Source organism: Mixophyes fleayi, chromosome 6 (assembly GCF_038048845.1).
Source record: "Mixophyes fleayi isolate aMixFle1 chromosome 6, aMixFle1.hap1, whole genome shotgun sequence".
Classification (NCBI taxonomy): Eukaryota; Metazoa; Chordata; class Amphibia; order Anura; family Limnodynastidae; genus Mixophyes; species Mixophyes fleayi.
The window spans coordinates 68774496-68789975 of record NC_134407.1 but is presented as its reverse complement, the minus strand read 5'-3'; the positions used below and the strand labels follow the sequence as shown (position 1 = coordinate 68789975).

The 15480-nt window shown below is 39.9% G+C and overlaps 29 non-coding genes across 29 annotated transcripts; all 29 read left to right on the top strand.

The window, feature by feature from the left end:
* Positions 1–34: 34 nt before the first annotated feature.
* TRNAL-UAG (transfer RNA leucine (anticodon UAG)) lies at positions 35–116 on the top strand. The gene has a single exon. It is a non-coding gene; the product is annotated as a tRNA-Leu (tRNA).
* Positions 117–244: 128 nt separating this feature from the next.
* Positions 245–326, top strand: TRNAL-AAG (transfer RNA leucine (anticodon AAG)). The gene has a single exon. It is a non-coding gene; the product is annotated as a tRNA-Leu (tRNA).
* An 835-nt stretch (positions 327–1161) lies between these two features.
* TRNAL-UAG (transfer RNA leucine (anticodon UAG)) lies at positions 1162–1243 on the top strand. Its single transcript has one exon. It is a non-coding gene; the product is annotated as a tRNA-Leu (tRNA).
* Positions 1244–1371: 128 nt separating this feature from the next.
* Positions 1372–1453, top strand: TRNAL-AAG (transfer RNA leucine (anticodon AAG)). Its single transcript has one exon. It is a non-coding gene; the product is annotated as a tRNA-Leu (tRNA).
* Positions 1454–2288: 835 nt separating this feature from the next.
* TRNAL-UAG (transfer RNA leucine (anticodon UAG)) lies at positions 2289–2370 on the top strand. The gene has a single exon. It is a non-coding gene; the product is annotated as a tRNA-Leu (tRNA).
* Positions 2371–2498: 128 nt separating this feature from the next.
* Positions 2499–2580, top strand: TRNAL-AAG (transfer RNA leucine (anticodon AAG)). The gene has a single exon. It is a non-coding gene; the product is annotated as a tRNA-Leu (tRNA).
* Positions 2581–3339: 759 nt separating this feature from the next.
* TRNAL-UAG (transfer RNA leucine (anticodon UAG)) lies at positions 3340–3421 on the top strand. Its single transcript has one exon. It is a non-coding gene; the product is annotated as a tRNA-Leu (tRNA).
* Positions 3422–3549: 128 nt separating this feature from the next.
* TRNAL-AAG (transfer RNA leucine (anticodon AAG)) lies at positions 3550–3631 on the top strand. The gene has a single exon. It is a non-coding gene; the product is annotated as a tRNA-Leu (tRNA).
* Positions 3632–4390: 759 nt separating this feature from the next.
* Positions 4391–4472, top strand: TRNAL-UAG (transfer RNA leucine (anticodon UAG)). The gene has a single exon. It is a non-coding gene; the product is annotated as a tRNA-Leu (tRNA).
* Positions 4473–4600: 128 nt separating this feature from the next.
* Positions 4601–4682, top strand: TRNAL-AAG (transfer RNA leucine (anticodon AAG)). The gene has a single exon. It is a non-coding gene; the product is annotated as a tRNA-Leu (tRNA).
* An 833-nt stretch (positions 4683–5515) lies between these two features.
* On the top strand, positions 5516–5597 carry TRNAL-UAG (transfer RNA leucine (anticodon UAG)). The gene has a single exon. It is a non-coding gene; the product is annotated as a tRNA-Leu (tRNA).
* A 128-nt stretch (positions 5598–5725) lies between these two features.
* Positions 5726–5807, top strand: TRNAL-AAG (transfer RNA leucine (anticodon AAG)). The gene has a single exon. It is a non-coding gene; the product is annotated as a tRNA-Leu (tRNA).
* Positions 5808–6642: 835 nt separating this feature from the next.
* TRNAL-UAG (transfer RNA leucine (anticodon UAG)) lies at positions 6643–6724 on the top strand. The gene has a single exon. It is a non-coding gene; the product is annotated as a tRNA-Leu (tRNA).
* Positions 6725–6852: 128 nt separating this feature from the next.
* TRNAL-AAG (transfer RNA leucine (anticodon AAG)) lies at positions 6853–6934 on the top strand. Its single transcript has one exon. It is a non-coding gene; the product is annotated as a tRNA-Leu (tRNA).
* Positions 6935–7693: 759 nt separating this feature from the next.
* On the top strand, positions 7694–7775 carry TRNAL-UAG (transfer RNA leucine (anticodon UAG)). Its single transcript has one exon. It is a non-coding gene; the product is annotated as a tRNA-Leu (tRNA).
* A 128-nt stretch (positions 7776–7903) lies between these two features.
* On the top strand, positions 7904–7985 carry TRNAL-AAG (transfer RNA leucine (anticodon AAG)). The gene has a single exon. It is a non-coding gene; the product is annotated as a tRNA-Leu (tRNA).
* An 835-nt stretch (positions 7986–8820) lies between these two features.
* TRNAL-UAG (transfer RNA leucine (anticodon UAG)) lies at positions 8821–8902 on the top strand. The gene has a single exon. It is a non-coding gene; the product is annotated as a tRNA-Leu (tRNA).
* A 128-nt stretch (positions 8903–9030) lies between these two features.
* On the top strand, positions 9031–9112 carry TRNAL-AAG (transfer RNA leucine (anticodon AAG)). Its single transcript has one exon. It is a non-coding gene; the product is annotated as a tRNA-Leu (tRNA).
* Positions 9113–9871: 759 nt separating this feature from the next.
* On the top strand, positions 9872–9953 carry TRNAL-UAG (transfer RNA leucine (anticodon UAG)). The gene has a single exon. It is a non-coding gene; the product is annotated as a tRNA-Leu (tRNA).
* A 128-nt stretch (positions 9954–10081) lies between these two features.
* Positions 10082–10163, top strand: TRNAL-AAG (transfer RNA leucine (anticodon AAG)). Its single transcript has one exon. It is a non-coding gene; the product is annotated as a tRNA-Leu (tRNA).
* A 759-nt stretch (positions 10164–10922) lies between these two features.
* Positions 10923–11004, top strand: TRNAL-UAG (transfer RNA leucine (anticodon UAG)). The gene has a single exon. It is a non-coding gene; the product is annotated as a tRNA-Leu (tRNA).
* A 128-nt stretch (positions 11005–11132) lies between these two features.
* TRNAL-AAG (transfer RNA leucine (anticodon AAG)) lies at positions 11133–11214 on the top strand. The gene has a single exon. It is a non-coding gene; the product is annotated as a tRNA-Leu (tRNA).
* An 835-nt stretch (positions 11215–12049) lies between these two features.
* Positions 12050–12131, top strand: TRNAL-UAG (transfer RNA leucine (anticodon UAG)). The gene has a single exon. It is a non-coding gene; the product is annotated as a tRNA-Leu (tRNA).
* A 128-nt stretch (positions 12132–12259) lies between these two features.
* Positions 12260–12341, top strand: TRNAL-AAG (transfer RNA leucine (anticodon AAG)). The gene has a single exon. It is a non-coding gene; the product is annotated as a tRNA-Leu (tRNA).
* Positions 12342–13100: 759 nt separating this feature from the next.
* TRNAL-UAG (transfer RNA leucine (anticodon UAG)) lies at positions 13101–13182 on the top strand. The gene has a single exon. It is a non-coding gene; the product is annotated as a tRNA-Leu (tRNA).
* A 128-nt stretch (positions 13183–13310) lies between these two features.
* TRNAL-AAG (transfer RNA leucine (anticodon AAG)) lies at positions 13311–13392 on the top strand. The gene has a single exon. It is a non-coding gene; the product is annotated as a tRNA-Leu (tRNA).
* Positions 13393–14227: 835 nt separating this feature from the next.
* On the top strand, positions 14228–14309 carry TRNAL-UAG (transfer RNA leucine (anticodon UAG)). The gene has a single exon. It is a non-coding gene; the product is annotated as a tRNA-Leu (tRNA).
* Positions 14310–14437: 128 nt separating this feature from the next.
* On the top strand, positions 14438–14519 carry TRNAL-AAG (transfer RNA leucine (anticodon AAG)). The gene has a single exon. It is a non-coding gene; the product is annotated as a tRNA-Leu (tRNA).
* An 835-nt stretch (positions 14520–15354) lies between these two features.
* Positions 15355–15436, top strand: TRNAL-UAG (transfer RNA leucine (anticodon UAG)). The gene has a single exon. It is a non-coding gene; the product is annotated as a tRNA-Leu (tRNA).
* Positions 15437–15480: the final 44 nt, after the last annotated feature.

Sequence of the window (15480 nt, the reverse complement as noted above, 5' to 3'; positions counted from 1 at the left end):
AGATCTTAGAGCTCACGAAAGCAAGCTCATGAGTGGTAGCATGGCCGAGCGGTCTAAGGCGCTGGATTTAGGCTCCAGTCTCTTCGGAGGCGTGGGTTCAAATCCCACTGCTGCCATTTTTATTAGTTCTTCATGTGGTTCCAACGTATAGATAAAGAAGATACTCAGCTTTCAAATGCAGAATTTATAGGCTTTGTTGTTCTGATTGTCAGATCTTAGAGCTCACGAAAGAGAGATCATGAGTGGTAGCATGGCCGAGCGGTCTAAGGCGCTGGATTAAGGCTCCAGTCTCTTCGGAGGCGTGGGTTCAAATCCCATTGCTGCCATTTTCGTTAGATCCAAGGGAAGGTGCAGAGATCGGTATAGATGTCGTTCAAGCGTGAAGATCAGTGTTTCTCAACTCCAGTCCTCAGGACCCTTAACAGTGCTTGCTTTCCAGGTGACAAGGGAAATAATTATACCACCTGTAGATCTGTTAGAATGTGTCAGTCAGTTATGAATACACCTGTGCTTAAGCAAGGAGATATGGAAAACATGCACTGTTAGGGGTCCTGAGGACTGGAGTTGAGAAATCCAGCTGGTGTTACCTGTGGAAGTATATTTTAGCTAAATCGCAACTTTAGTCATGTGTCGAAGACATTCCTGAAACCGGTTTAAAATATTTCTAAATAAAGTGATTTAAAAACAGTGAAGAGAAACGAAAATTATTTTAGTGTGATGTATATACCGCCAGGCACCATCATAACTAACATTTCATCATGTTATCAACTTTTCATACAAATAGAAAAGCAAAGGTGGCAGCATGGCTCATTGGTGTAAGGGATTGAATTTTTGCTTGTGTTTTTTTGAAGGTATGTCTTTGAATCCCACTGATGCCAAAATAAGCAGTTTGGATCTTGTCTCTAAATTTTTGTGGTATTCAGTTGAAATGAACAAATAGCAACTCAATTAAAATGTAAATATTTGTAATCAACTTTATCGGTTAAGCACTTTATTCAACCTTTTTCTGATTTGTGGTTATCGCATGTAATTTAGCATTTTACGGATTTTTCTCCTGACATTTTTTTTTGAAATGCAGCTTTCAAATGCAGAATTTGTAGGCTTTGTTGATCTGATTGACATTTTTCAGATCTTAGAGCTCACGAAAGCAAGCTCATGAGTGGTAGCATGGCCGAGCGGTCTAAGGCGCTGGATTTAGGCTCCAGTCTCTTCGGAGGCGTGGGTTCAAATCCCACTGCTGCCATTTTTATTAGTTCTTCATGTGGTTCCAACGTATAGATAAAGAAGATACTCAGCTTTCAAATGCAGAATTTATAGGCTTTGTTGTTCTGATTGTCAGATCTTAGAGCTCACGAAAGAGAGATCATGAGTGGTAGCATGGCCGAGCGGTCTAAGGCGCTGGATTAAGGCTCCAGTCTCTTCGGAGGCGTGGGTTCAAATCCCATTGCTGCCATTTTCGTTAGATCCAAGGGAAGGTGCAGAGATCGGTATAGATGTCGTTCAAGCGTGAAGATCAGTGTTTCTCAACTCCAGTCCTCAGGACCCTTAACAGTGCTTGCTTTCCAGGTGACAAGGGAAATAATTATACCACCTGTAGATCTGTTAGAATGTGTCAGTCAGTTATGAATACACCTGTGCTTAAGCAAGGAGATATGGAAAACATGCACTGTTAGGGGTCCTGAAGACTGGAGTTGAGAAATCCAGCTGGTGTTACCTGTGGAAGTATATTTTAGCTAAATCGCAACTTTAGTCATGTGTCGAAGACATTCCTGAAACCGGTTTAAAATATTTCTAAATAAAGTGATTTAAAAACAGTGAAGAGAAACGAAAATTATTTTAGTGTGATGTATATACCGCCAGGCACCATCATAACTAACATTTCATCATGTTATCAACTTTTCATACAAATAGAAAAGCAAAGGTGGCAGCATGGCTCATTGGTGTAAGGGATTGAATTTTTGCTTGTGTTTTTTTGAAGGTATGTCTTTGAATCCCACTGATGCCAAAATAAGCAGTTTGGATCTTGTCTCTAAATTTTTGTGGTATTCAGTTGAAATGAACAAATAGCAACTCAATTAAAATGTAAATATTTGTAATCAACTTTATCGGTTAAGCACTTTATTCAACCTTTTTCTGATTTGTGGTTATCGCATGTAATTTAGCATTTTACGGATTTTTCTCCTGACATTTTTTTTTGAAATGCAGCTTTCAAATGCAGAATTTGTAGGCTTTGTTGATCTGATTGACATTTTTCAGATCTTAGAGCTCACGAAAGCAAGCTCATGAGTGGTAGCATGGCCGAGCGGTCTAAGGCGCTGGATTTAGGCTCCAGTCTCTTCGGAGGCGTGGGTTCAAATCCCACTGCTGCCATTTTTATTAGTTCTTCATGTGGTTCCAACGTATAGATAAAGAAGATACTCAGCTTTCAAATGCAGAATTTATAGGCTTTGTTGTTCTGATTGTCAGATCTTAGAGCTCACGAAAGAGAGATCATGAGTGGTAGCATGGCCGAGCGGTCTAAGGCGCTGGATTAAGGCTCCAGTCTCTTCGGAGGCGTGGGTTCAAATCCCACTGCTGCCATTTTCGTTAGATCCAAGAGAAGGTGCAGACATCGGTATAGATGTCGTTCAAGCGTGAAGATCAGTGTTTCTCAACTCCAGTCCTCAGGACCCTTAACAGTGCTTGCTTTCCAGGTGACAAGGGAAATAATTATACCACCTGTAGATCTGTTAGAATGTGTCAGTCAGTTATGAATACACCTGTGCTTAAGCAAGGCGATATGGAAAACATGCACTGTTAGGGGTCCTGAGGACTGGAGTTGAGAAATCCAGCTGGTGTTACCCGTGGAAGTATATTTTAGCTAAATCGCAACTTTAGTCATGTGTCGAAGACATTCCTGAAACCGGTTTAAAATATTTCTAAATAAAGTGATTTAAAAACAGTGAAGAGAAACGAAAATTATTTTAGTGTGATGTATATACCGCCAGGCACCATCATAACTAACATTTCATCATGTTATCAACTTTTCATACAAATAGAAAAGCAAAGGTGGCAGCATGGCTCATTGGTGTAAGGGATTGAATTTTTGCTTGTGTTTTTTTGAAGGTATGTCTTTGAATCCCACTGATGCCAAAATAAGCAGTTTGGATCTTGTCTCTAAATTTTTGTGGTATTCAACCTTTTTCTGATTTGTGGTTATCGCATGTAATTTAGCATTTTACGGATTTTTCTCCTGACATTTTTTTTTGAAATGCAGCTTTCAAATGCAGAATTTGTAGGCTTTGTTGATCTGATTGACATTTTTCAGATCTTAGAGCTCACGAAAGCAAGCTCATGAGTGGTAGCATGGCCGAGCGGTCTAAGGCGCTGGATTTAGGCTCCAGTCTCTTCGGAGGCGTGGGTTGAAATCCCACTGCTGCCATTTTTATTAGTTCTTCATGTGGTTCCAACGTATAGATAAAGAAGATACTCAGCTTTCAAATGCAGAATTTATAGGCTTTGTTGTTCTGATTGTCAGATCTTAGAGCTCACGAAAGAGAGATCATGAGTGGTAGCATGGCCGAGCGGTCTAAGGCGCTGGATTAAGGCTCCAGTCTCTTCGGAGGCGTGGGTTCAAATCCCACTGCTGCCATTTTCGTTAGATCCAAGGGAAGGTGCAGAGATCGGTATAGATGTCGTTCAAGCGTGAAGATCAGTGTTTCTCAACTCCAGTCCTCAGGACCCTTAACAGTGCTTGCTTTCCAGGTGACAAGGGAAATAATTATACCACCTGTAGATCTGTTAGAATGTGTCAGTCAGTTATGAATACACCTGTGCTTAAGCAAGGCGATATGGAAAACATGCACTGTTAGGGGTCCTGAGGACTGGAGTTGAGAAATCCAGCTGGTGTTACCCGTGGAAGTATATTTTAGCTAAATCGCAACTTTAGTCATGTGTCAAAGACATTCCTGAAACCGGTTTAAAATATTTCTAAATAAAGTGATTTAAAAACAGTGAAGAGAAACGAAAATTATTTTAGTGTGATGTATATACCGCCAGGCACCATCATAACTAACATTTCATCATGTTATCAACTTTTCATACAAATAGAAAAGCAAAGGTGGCAGCATGGCTCATTGGTGTAAGGGATTGAATTTTTGCTTGTGTTTTTTTGAAGGTATGTCTTTGAATCCCACTGATGCCAAAATAAGCAGTTTGGATCTTGTCTCTAAATTTTTGTGGTATTCAACCTTTTTCTGATTTGTGGTTATCGCATGTAATTTAGCATTTTACGGATTTTTCTCCTGACATTTTTTTTTGAAATGCAGCTTTCAAATGCAGAATTTGTAGGCTTTGTTGATCTGATTGACATTTTTCAGATCTTAGAGCTCACGAAAGCAAGCTCATGAGTGGTAGCATGGCCGAGCGGTCTAAGGCGCTGGATTTAGGCTCCAGTCTCTTCGGAGGCGTGGGTTGAAATCCCACTGCTGCCATTTTTATTAGTTCTTCATGTGGTTCCAACGTATAGATAAAGAAGATACTCAGCTTTCAAATGCAGAATTTATAGGCTTTGTTGTTCTGATTGTCAGATCTTAGAGCTCACGAAAGAGAGATCATGAGTGGTAGCATGGCCGAGCGGTCTAAGGCGCTGGATTAAGGCTCCAGTCTCTTCGGAGGCGTGGGTTCAAATCCCACTGCTGCCATTTTCGTTAGATCCAAGGGAAGGTGCAGAGATCGGTATAGATGTCGTTCAAGCGTGAAGATCAGTGTTTCTCAACTCCAGTCCTCAGGACCCTTAACAGTGCTTGCTTTCCAGGTGACAAGGGAAATAATTATACCACCTGTAGATCTGTTAGAATGTGTCAGTCAGTTATGAATACACCTGTGCTTAAGCAAGGAGATATGGAAAACATGCACTGTTAGGGGTCCTGAAGACTGGAGTTGAGAAATCCAGCTGGTGTTACCTGTGGAAGTATATTTTAGCTAAATCGCAACTTTAGTCATGTGTCGAAGACATTCCTGAAACCGGTTTAAAATATTTCTAAATAAAGTGATTTAAAAACAGTGAAGAGAAACGAAAATTATTTTAGTGTGATGTATATACCGCCAGGCACCATCATAACTAACATTTCATCATGTTATCAACTTTTCATACAAATAGAAAAGCAAAGGTGGCAGCATGGCTCATTGGTGTAAGGGATTGAATTTTTGCTTGTGTTTTTTTGAAGGTATGTCTTTGAATCCCACTGATGCCAAAATAAGCAGTTTGGATCTTGTCTCTTAATTTTTGTGGTATTCAGTTGAAATGAACAAATAGCAACTCAATTAAAATGTAAATATTTGTAATCAACTTTATCGGTTAAGCACTTTATTCAACCTTTTCTGATTTGTGGTTATCGCATGTAATTTAGCATTTTACGGATTTTTCTCCTGACATTTTTTTTGAAATGCAGCTTTCAAATGCAGAATTTGTAGGCTTTGTTGATCTGATTGACATTTTTCAGATCTTAGAGCTCACGAAAGCAAGCTCATGAGTGGTAGCATGGCCGAGCGGTCTAAGGCGCTGGATTTAGGCTCCAGTCTCTTCGGAGGCGTGGGTTCAAATCCCACTGCTGCCATTTTTATTAGTTCTTCATGTGGTTCCAACGTATAGATAAAGAAGATACTCAGCTTTCAAATGCAGAATTTATAGGCTTTGTTGTTCTGATTGTCAGATCTTAGAGCTCACGAAAGAGAGATCATGAGTGGTAGCATGGCCGAGCGGTCTAAGGCGCTGGATTAAGGCTCCAGTCTCTTCGGAGGCGTGGGTTCAAATCCCACTGCTGCCATTTTCGTTAGATCCAAGGGAAGGTGCAGAGATCGGTATAGATGTCGTTCAAGCGTGAAGATCAGTGTTTCTCAACTCCAGTCCTCAGGACCCTTAACAGTGCTTGCTTTCCAGGTGACAAGGAAATAATTATACCACCTGTAGATCTGTTAGAATGTGTCAGTCAGTTATGAATACAACCTGTGCTTAAGCAAGGAGATATGGAAAACATGCACTGTTAGGGGTCCTGAGGACTGGAGTTGAGAAATCCAGCTGGTGTTACCTGTGGAAGTATATTTTAGCTAAATCGCAACTTTAGTCATGTGTCGAAGACATTCCTGAAACCGGTTTAAAATATTTCTAAATAAAGTGATTTAAAAACAGTGAAGAGAAACGAAAATTATTTTAGTGTGATGTATATACCGCCAGGCACCATCATAACTAACATTTCATCATGTTATCAACTTTTCATACAAATAGAAAAGCAAAGGTGGCAGCATGGCTCATTGGTGTAAGGGATTGAATTTTTGCTTGTGTTTTTTTGAAGGTATGTCTTTGAATCCCACTGATGCCAAAATAAGCAGTTTGGATCTTGTCTCTTAATTTTTGTGGTATTCAGTTGAAATGAACAAATAGCAACTCAATTAAAATGTAAATATTTGTAATCAACTTTATCGGTTAAGCACTTTATTCAACCTTTTTCTGATTTGTGGTTATCGCATGTAATTTAGCATTTTACGGATTTTTCTCCTGACATTTTTTTTTGAAATGCAGCTTTCAAATGCAGAATTTGTAGGCTTTGTTGATCTGATTGACATTTTTCAGATCTTAGAGCTCACGAAAGCAAGCTCATGAGTGGTAGCATGGCCGAGCGGTCTAAGGCGCTGGATTTAGGCTCCAGTCTCTTCGGAGGCGTGGGTTCAAATCCCACTGCTGCCATTTTTATTAGTTCTTCATGTGGTTCCAACGTATAGATAAAGAAGATACTCAGCTTTCAAATGCAGAATTTATAGGCTTTGTTGTTCTGATTGTCAGATCTTAGAGCTCACGAAAGAGAGATCATGAGTGGTAGCATGGCCGAGCGGTCTAAGGCGCTGGATTAAGGCTCCAGTCTCTTCGGAGGCGTGGGTTCAAATCCCACTGCTGCCATTTTCGTTAGATCCAAGGGAAGGTGCAGAGATCGGTATAGATGTCGTTCAAGCGTGAAGATCAGTGTTTCTCAACTCCAGTCCTCAGGACCCTTAACAGTGCTTGCTTTCCAGGTGACAAGGGAAATAATTATACCACCTGTAGATCTGTTAGAATGTGTCAGTCAGTTATGAATACACCTGTGCTTAAGCAAGGAGATATGGAAAACATGCACTGTTAGGGGTCCTGAGGACTGGAGTTGAGAAATCCAGCTGGTGTTACCTGTGGAAGTATATTTTAGCTAAATCGCAACTTTAGTCATGTGTCGAAGACATTCCTGAAACCGGTTTAAAATATTTCTAAATAAAGTGATTTAAAAACAGTGAAGAGAAACGAAAATTATTTTAGTGTGATGTATATACCGCCAGGCACCATCATAACTAACATTTCATCATGTTATCAACTTTTCATACAAATAGAAAAGCAAAGGTGGCAGCATGGCTCATTGGTGTAAGGGATTGAATTTTTGCTTGTGTTTTTTTGAAGGTATGTCTTTGAATCCCACTGATGCCAAAATAAGCAGTTTGGATCTTGTCTCTAAATTTTTGTGGTATTCAACCTTTTTCTGATTTGTGGTTATCGCATGTAATTTAGCATTTTACGGATTTTTCTCCTGACATTTTTTTTTGAAATGCAGCTTTCAAATGCAGAATTTGTAGGCTTTGTTGATCTGATTGACATTTTTCAGATCTTAGAGCTCACGAAAGCAAGCTCATGAGTGGTAGCATGGCCGAGCGGTCTAAGGCGCTGGATTTAGGCTCCAGTCTCTTCGGAGGCGTGGGTTGAAATCCCACTGCTGCCATTTTTATTAGTTCTTCATGTGGTTCCAACGTATAGATAAAGAAGATACTCAGCTTTCAAATGCAGAATTTATAGGCTTTGTTGTTCTGATTGTCAGATCTTAGAGCTCACGAAAGAGAGATCATGAGTGGTAGCATGGCCGAGCGGTCTAAGGCGCTGGATTAAGGCTCCAGTCTCTTCGGAGGCGTGGGTTCAAATCCCACTGCTGCCATTTTCGTTAGATCCAAGAGAAGGTGCAGAGATCGGTATAGATGTCGTTCAAGCGTGAAGATCAGTGTTTCTCAACTCCAGTCCTCAGGACCCTTAACAGTGCTTGCTTTCCAGGTGACAAGGGAAATAATTATACCACCTGTAGATCTGTTAGAATGTGTCAGTCAGTTATGAATACACCTGTGCTTAAGCAAGGAGATATGGAAAACATGCACTGTTAGGGGTCCTGAAGACTGGAGTTGAGAAATCCAGCTGGTGTTACCTGTGGAAGTATATTTTAGCTAAATCGCAACTTTAGTCATGTGTCGAAGACATTCCTGAAACCGGTTTAAAATATTTCTAAATAAAGTGATTTAAAAACAGTGAAGAGAAACGAAAATTATTTTAGTGTGATGTATATACCGCCAGGCACCATCATAACTAACATTTCATCATGTTATCAACTTTTCATACAAATAGAAAAGCAAAGGTGGCAGCATGGCTCATTGGTGTAAGGGATTGAATTTTTGCTTGTGTTTTTTTGAAGGTATGTCTTTGAATCCCACTGATGCCAAAATAAGCAGTTTGGATCTTGTCTCTAAATTTTTGTGGTATTCAGTTGAAATGAACAAATAGCAACTCAATTAAAATGTAAATATTTGTAATCAACTTTATCGGTTAAGCACTTTATTCAACCTTTTTCTGATTTGTGGTTATCGCATGTAATTTAGCATTTTACGGATTTTTCTCCTGACATTTTTTTTTGAAATGCAGCTTTCAAATGCAGAATTTGTAGGCTTTGTTGATCTGATTGACATTTTTCAGATCTTAGAGCTCACGAAAGCAAGCTCATGAGTGGTAGCATGGCCGAGCGGTCTAAGGCGCTGGATTTAGGCTCCAGTCTCTTCGGAGGCGTGGGTTCAAATCCCACTGCTGCCATTTTTATTAGTTCTTCATGTGGTTCCAACGTATAGATAAAGAAGATACTCAGCTTTCAAATGCAGAATTTATAGGCTTTGTTGTTCTGATTGTCAGATCTTAGAGCTCACGAAAGAGAGATCATGAGTGGTAGCATGGCCGAGCGGTCTAAGGCGCTGGATTAAGGCTCCAGTCTCTTCGGAGGCGTGGGTTCAAACCCCACTGCTGCCATTTTCGTTAGATCCAAGAGAAGGTGCAGAGATCGGTATAGATGTCGTTCAAGCGTGAAGATCAGTGTTTCTCAACTCCAGTCCTCAGGACCCTTAACAGTGCTTGCTTTCCAGGTGACAAGGGAAATAATTATACCACCTGTAGATCTGTTAGAATGTGTCAGTCAGTTATGAATACACCTGTGCTTAAGCAAGGCGATATGGAAAACATGCACTGTTAGGGGTCCTGAGGACTGGAGTTGAGAAATCCAGCTGGTGTTACCCGTGGAAGTATATTTTAGCTAAATCGCAACTTTAGTCATGTGTCGAAGACATTCCTGAAACCGGTTTAAAATATTTCTAAATAAAGTGATTTAAAAACAGTGAAGAGAAACGAAAATTATTTTAGTGTGATGTATATACCGCCAGGCACCATCATAACTAACATTTCATCATGTTATCAACTTTTCATACAAATAGAAAAGCAAAGGTGGCAGCATGGCTCATTGGTGTAAGGGATTGAATTTTTGCTTGTGTTTTTTTGAAGGTATGTCTTTGAATCCCACTGATGCCAAAATAAGCAGTTTGGATCTTGTCTCTAAATTTTTGTGGTATTCAACCTTTTTCTGATTTGTGGTTATCGCATGTAATTTAGCATTTTACGGATTTTTCTCCTGACATTTTTTTTTGAAATGCAGCTTTCAAATGCAGAATTTGTAGGCTTTGTTGATCTGATTGACATTTTTCAGATCTTAGAGCTCACGAAAGCAAGCTCATGAGTGGTAGCATGGCCGAGCGGTCTAAGGCGCTGGATTTAGGCTCCAGTCTCTTCGGAGGCGTGGGTTGAAATCCCACTGCAGCCATTTTTATTAGTTCTTCATGTGGTTCCAACGTATAGATAAAGAAGATACTCAGCTTTCAAATGCAGAATTTATAGGCTTTGTTGTTCTGATTGTCAGATCTTAGAGCTCACGAAAGAGAGATCATGAGTGGTAGCATGGCCGAGCGGTCTAAGGCGCTGGATTAAGGCTCCAGTCTCTTCGGAGGCGTGGGTTCAAATCCCACTGCTGCCATTTTCGTTAGATCCAAGAGAAGGTGCAGAGATCGGTATAGATGTCGTTCAAGCGTGAAGATCAGTGTTTCTCAACTCCAGTCCTCAGGACCCTTAACAGTGCTTGCTTTCCAGGTGACAAGGGAAATAATTATACCACCTGTAGATCTGTTAGAATGTGTCAGTCAGTTATGAATACACCTGTGCTTAAGCAAGGCGATATGGAAAACATGCACTGTTAGGGGTCCTGAGGACTGGAGTTGAGAAATCCAGCTGGTGTTACCCGTGGAAGTATATTTTAGCTAAATCGCAACTTTAGTCATGTGTCGAAGACATTCCTGAAACCGGTTTAAAATATTTCTAAATAAAGTGATTTAAAAACAGTGAAGAGAAACGAAAATTATTTTAGTGTGATGTATATACCGCCAGGCACCATCATAACTAACATTTCATCATGTTATCAACTTTTCATACAAATAGAAAAGCAAAGGTGGCAGCATGGCTCATTGGTGTAAGGGATTGAATTTTTGCTTGTGTTTTTTTGAAGGTATGTCTTTGAATCCCACTGATGCCAAAATAAGCAGTTTGGATCTTGTCTCTAAATTTTTGTGGTATTCAACCTTTTTCTGATTTGTGGTTATCGCATGTAATTTAGCATTTTACGGATTTTTCTCCTGACATTTTTTTTTGAAATGCAGCTTTCAAATGCAGAATTTGTAGGCTTTGTTGATCTGATTGACATTTTTCAGATCTTAGAGCTCACGAAAGCAAGCTCATGAGTGGTAGCATGGCCGAGCGGTCTAAGGCGCTGGATTTAGGCTCCAGTCTCTTCGGAGGCGTGGGTTGAAATCCCACTGCTGCCATTTTTATTAGTTCTTCATGTGGTTCCAACGTATAGATAAAGAAGATACTCAGCTTTCAAATGCAGAATTTATAGGCTTTGTTGTTCTGATTGTCAGATCTTAGAGCTCACGAAAGAGAGATCATGAGTGGTAGCATGGCCGAGCGGTCTAAGGCGCTGGATTAAGGCTCCAGTCTCTTCGGAGGCGTGGGTTCAAATCCCTCTGCTGCCATTTTCGTTAGATCCAAGAGAAGGTGCAAAGATCGGTATAGATGTCGTTCAAGCGTGAAGATCAGTGTTTCTCAACTCCAGTCCTCAGGACCCTTAACAGTGCTTGCTTTCCAGGTGACAAGGGAAATAATTATACCACCTGTAGATCTGTTAGAATGTGTCAGTCAGTTATGAATACACCTGTGCTTAAGCAAGGAGATATGGAAAACATGCACTGTTAGGGGTCCTGAGGACTGGAGTTGAGAAATCCAGCTGGTGTTACCTGTGGAAGTATATTTTAGCTAAATCGCAACTTTAGTCATGTGTCGAAGACATTCCTGAAACCGGTTTAAAATATTTCTAAATAAAGTGATTTAAAAACAGTGAAGAGAAACGAAAATTATTTTAGTGTGATGTATATACCGCCAGGCACCATCATAACTAACATTTCATCATGTTATCAACTTTTCATACAAATAGAAAAGCAAAGGTGGCAGCATGGCTCATTGGTGTAAGGGATTGAATTTTTGCTTGTGTTTTTTTGAAGGTATGTCTTTGAATCCCACTGATGCCAAAATAAGCAGTTTGGATCTTGTCTCTAAATTTTTGTGGTATTCAGTTGAAATGAACAAATAGCAACTCAATTAAAATGTAAATATTTGTAATCAACTTTATCGGTTAAGCACTTTATTCAACCTTTTTCTGATTTGTGGTTATCGCATGTAATTTAGCATTTTACGGATTTTTCTCCTGACATTTTTTTTTGAAATGCAGCTTTCAAATGCAGAATTTGTAGGCTTTGTTGATCTGATTGACATTTTTCAGATCTTAGAGCTCACGAAAGCAAGCTCATGAGTGGTAGCATGGCCGAGCGGTCTAAGGCGCTGGATTTAGGCTCCAGTCTCTTCGGAGGCGTGGGTTGAAATCCCACTGCTGCCATTTTTATTAGTTCTTCATGTGGTTCCAACGTATAGATAAAGAAGATACTCAGCTTTCAAATGCAGAATTTATAGGCTTTGTTGTTCTGATTGTCAGATCTTAGAGCTCACGAAAGAGAGATCATGAGTGGTAGCATGGCCGAGCGGTCTAAGGCGCTGGATTAAGGCTCCAGTCTCTTCGGAGGCGTGGGTTCAAATCCCACTGCTGCCATTTTCGTTAGATCCAAGAGAAGGTGCAGAGATCGGTATAGATGTCGTTCAAGCGTGAAGATCAGTGTTTCTCAACTCCAGTCCTCAGGACCCTTAACAGTGCTTGCTTTCCAGGTGACAAGGGAAATAATTATACCACCTGTAGATCTGTTAGAATGTGTCAGTCAGTTATGAATACACCTGTGCTTAAGCAAGGAGATATGGAAAACATGCACTGTTAGGGGTCCTGAAGACTGGAGTTGAGAAATCCAGCTGGTGTTACCTGTGGAAGTATATTTTAGCTAAATCGCAACTTTAGTCATGTGTCGAAGACATTCCTGAAACCGGTTTAAAATATTTCTAAATAAAGTGATTTAAAAACAGTGAAGAGAAACGAAAATTATTTTAGTGTGATGTATATACCGCCAGGCACCATCATAACTAACATTTCATCATGTTATCAACTTTTCATACAAATAGAAAAGCAAAGGTGGCAGCATGGCTCATTGGTGTAAGGGATTGAATTTTTGCTTGTGTTTTTTTGAAGGTATGTCTTTGAATCCCACTGATGCCAAAATAAGCAGTTTGGATCTTGTCTCTAAATTTTTGTGGTATTCAACCTTTTTCTGATTTGTGGTTATCGCATGTAATTTAGCATTTTACGGATTTTTCTCCTGACATTTTTTTTTGAAATGCAGCTTTCAAATGCAGAATTTGTAGGCTTTGTTGATCTGATTGACATTTTTCAGATCTTAGAGCTCACGAAAGCAAGCTCATGAGTGGTAGCATGGCCGAGCGGTCTAAGGCGCTGGATTTAGGCTCCAGTCTCTTCGGAGGCGTGGGTTGAAATCCCACTGCTGCCATTTTTATTAGTTCTTCATGTGGTTCCAACGTATAGATAAAGAAGATACTCAGCTTTCAAATGCAGAATTTATAGGCTTTGTTGTTCTGATTGTCAGATCTTAGAGCTCACGAAAGAGAGATCATGAGTGGTAGCATGGCCGAGCGGTCTAAGGCGCTGGATTAAGGCTCCAGTCTCTTCGGAGGCGTGGGTTCAAATCCCACTGCTGCCATTTTCGTTAGATCCAAGAGAAGGTGCAGAGATCGGTATAGATGTCGTTCAAGCGTGAAGATCAGTGTTTCTCAACTCCAGTCCTCAGGACCCTTAACAGTGCTTGCTTTCCAGGTGACAAGGGAAATAATTATACCACCTGTAGATCTGTTAGAATGTGTCAGTCAGTTATGAATACACCTGTGCTTAAGCAAGGAGATATGGAAAACATGCACTGTTAGGGGTCCTGAAGACTGGAGTTGAGAAATCCAGCTGGTGTTACCTGTGGAAGTATATTTTAGCTAAATCGCAACTTTAGTCATGTGTCGAAGACATTCCTGAAACCGGTTTAAAATATTTCTAAATAAAGTGATTTAAAAACAGTGAAGAGAAACGAAAATTATTTTAGTGTGATGTATATACCGCCAGGCACCATCATAACTAACATTTCATCATGTTATCAACTTTTCATACAAATAGAAAAGCAAAGGTGGCAGCATGGCTCATTGGTGTAAGGGATTGAATTTTTGCTTGTGTTTTTTTGAAGGTATGTCTTTGAATCCCACTGATGCCAAAATAAGCAGTTTGGATCTTGTCTCTAAATTTTTGTGGTATTCAGTTGAAATGAACAAATAGCAACTCAATTAAAATGTAAATATTTGTAATCAACTTTATCGGTTAAGCACTTTATTCAACCTTTTTCTGATTTGTGGTTATCGCATGTAATTTAGCATTTTACGGATTTTTCTCCTGACATTTTTTTTTGAAATGCAGCTTTCAAATGCAGAATTTGTAGGCTTTGTTGATCTGATTGACATTTTTCAGATCTTAGAGCTCACGAAAGCAAGCTCATGAGTGGTAGCATGGCCGAGCGGTCTAAGGCGCTGGATTTAGGCTCCAGTCTCTTCGGAGGCGTGGGTTCAAATCCCACTGCTGCCATTTTTATTAGTTCTTCATGTGGTTCCAACGTATAGATAAAGAAGATACTCAGCTTTCAAATGCAGAATTTATAGGCTTTGTTGTTCTGATTGTCAGATCTTAGAGCTCACGAAAGAGAGATCATGAGTGGTAGCATGGCCGAGCGGTCTAAGGCGCTGGATTAAGGCTCCAGTCTCTTCGGAGGCGTGGGTTCAAATCCCTCTGCTGCCATTTTCGTTAGATCCAAGAGAAGGTGCAAAGATCGGTATAGATGTCGTTCAAGCGTGAAGATCAGTGTTTCTCAACTCCAGTCCTCAGGACCCTTAACAGTGCTTGCTTTCCAGGTGACAAGGGAAATAATTATACCACCTGTAGATCTGTTAGAATGTGTCAGTCAGTTATGAATACACCTGTGCTTAAGCAAGGAGATATGGAAAACATGCACTGTTAGGGGTCCTGAGGACTGGAGTTGAGAAATCCAGCTGGTGTTACCTGTGGAAGTATATTTTAGCTAAATCGCAACTTTAGTCATGTGTCGAAGACATTCCTGAAACCGGTTTAAAATATTTCTAAATAAAGTGATTTAAAAACAGTGAAGAGAAACGAAAATTATTTTAGTGTGATGTATATACCGCCAGGCACCATCATAACTAACATTTCATCATGTTATCAACTTTTCATACAAATAGAAAAGCAAAGGTGGCAGCATGGCTCATTGGTGTAAGGGATTGAATTTTTGCTTGTGTTTTTTTGAAGGTATGTCTTTGAATCCCACTGATGCCAAAATAAGCAGTTTGGATCTTGTCTCTAAATTTTTGTGGTATTCAGTTGAAATGAACAAATAGCAACTCAATTAAAATGTAAATATTTGTAATCAACTTTATCGGTTAAGCACTTTATTCAACCTTTTTCTGATTTGTGGTTATCGCATGTAATTTAGCATTTTACGGATTTTTCTCCTGACATTTTTTTTTGAAATGCAGCTTTCAAATGCAGAATTTGTAGGCTTTGTTGATCTGATTGACATTTTTCAGATCTTAGAGCTCACGAAAGCAAGCTCATGAGTGGTAGCATGGCCGAGCGGTCTAAGGCGCTGGATTTAGGCTCCAGTCTCTTCGGAGGCGTGGGTTCAAATCCCACTGCTGCCATTTTTATTAGTTCTTCATGTGGTTCCAACGTATAGATAAAGAAG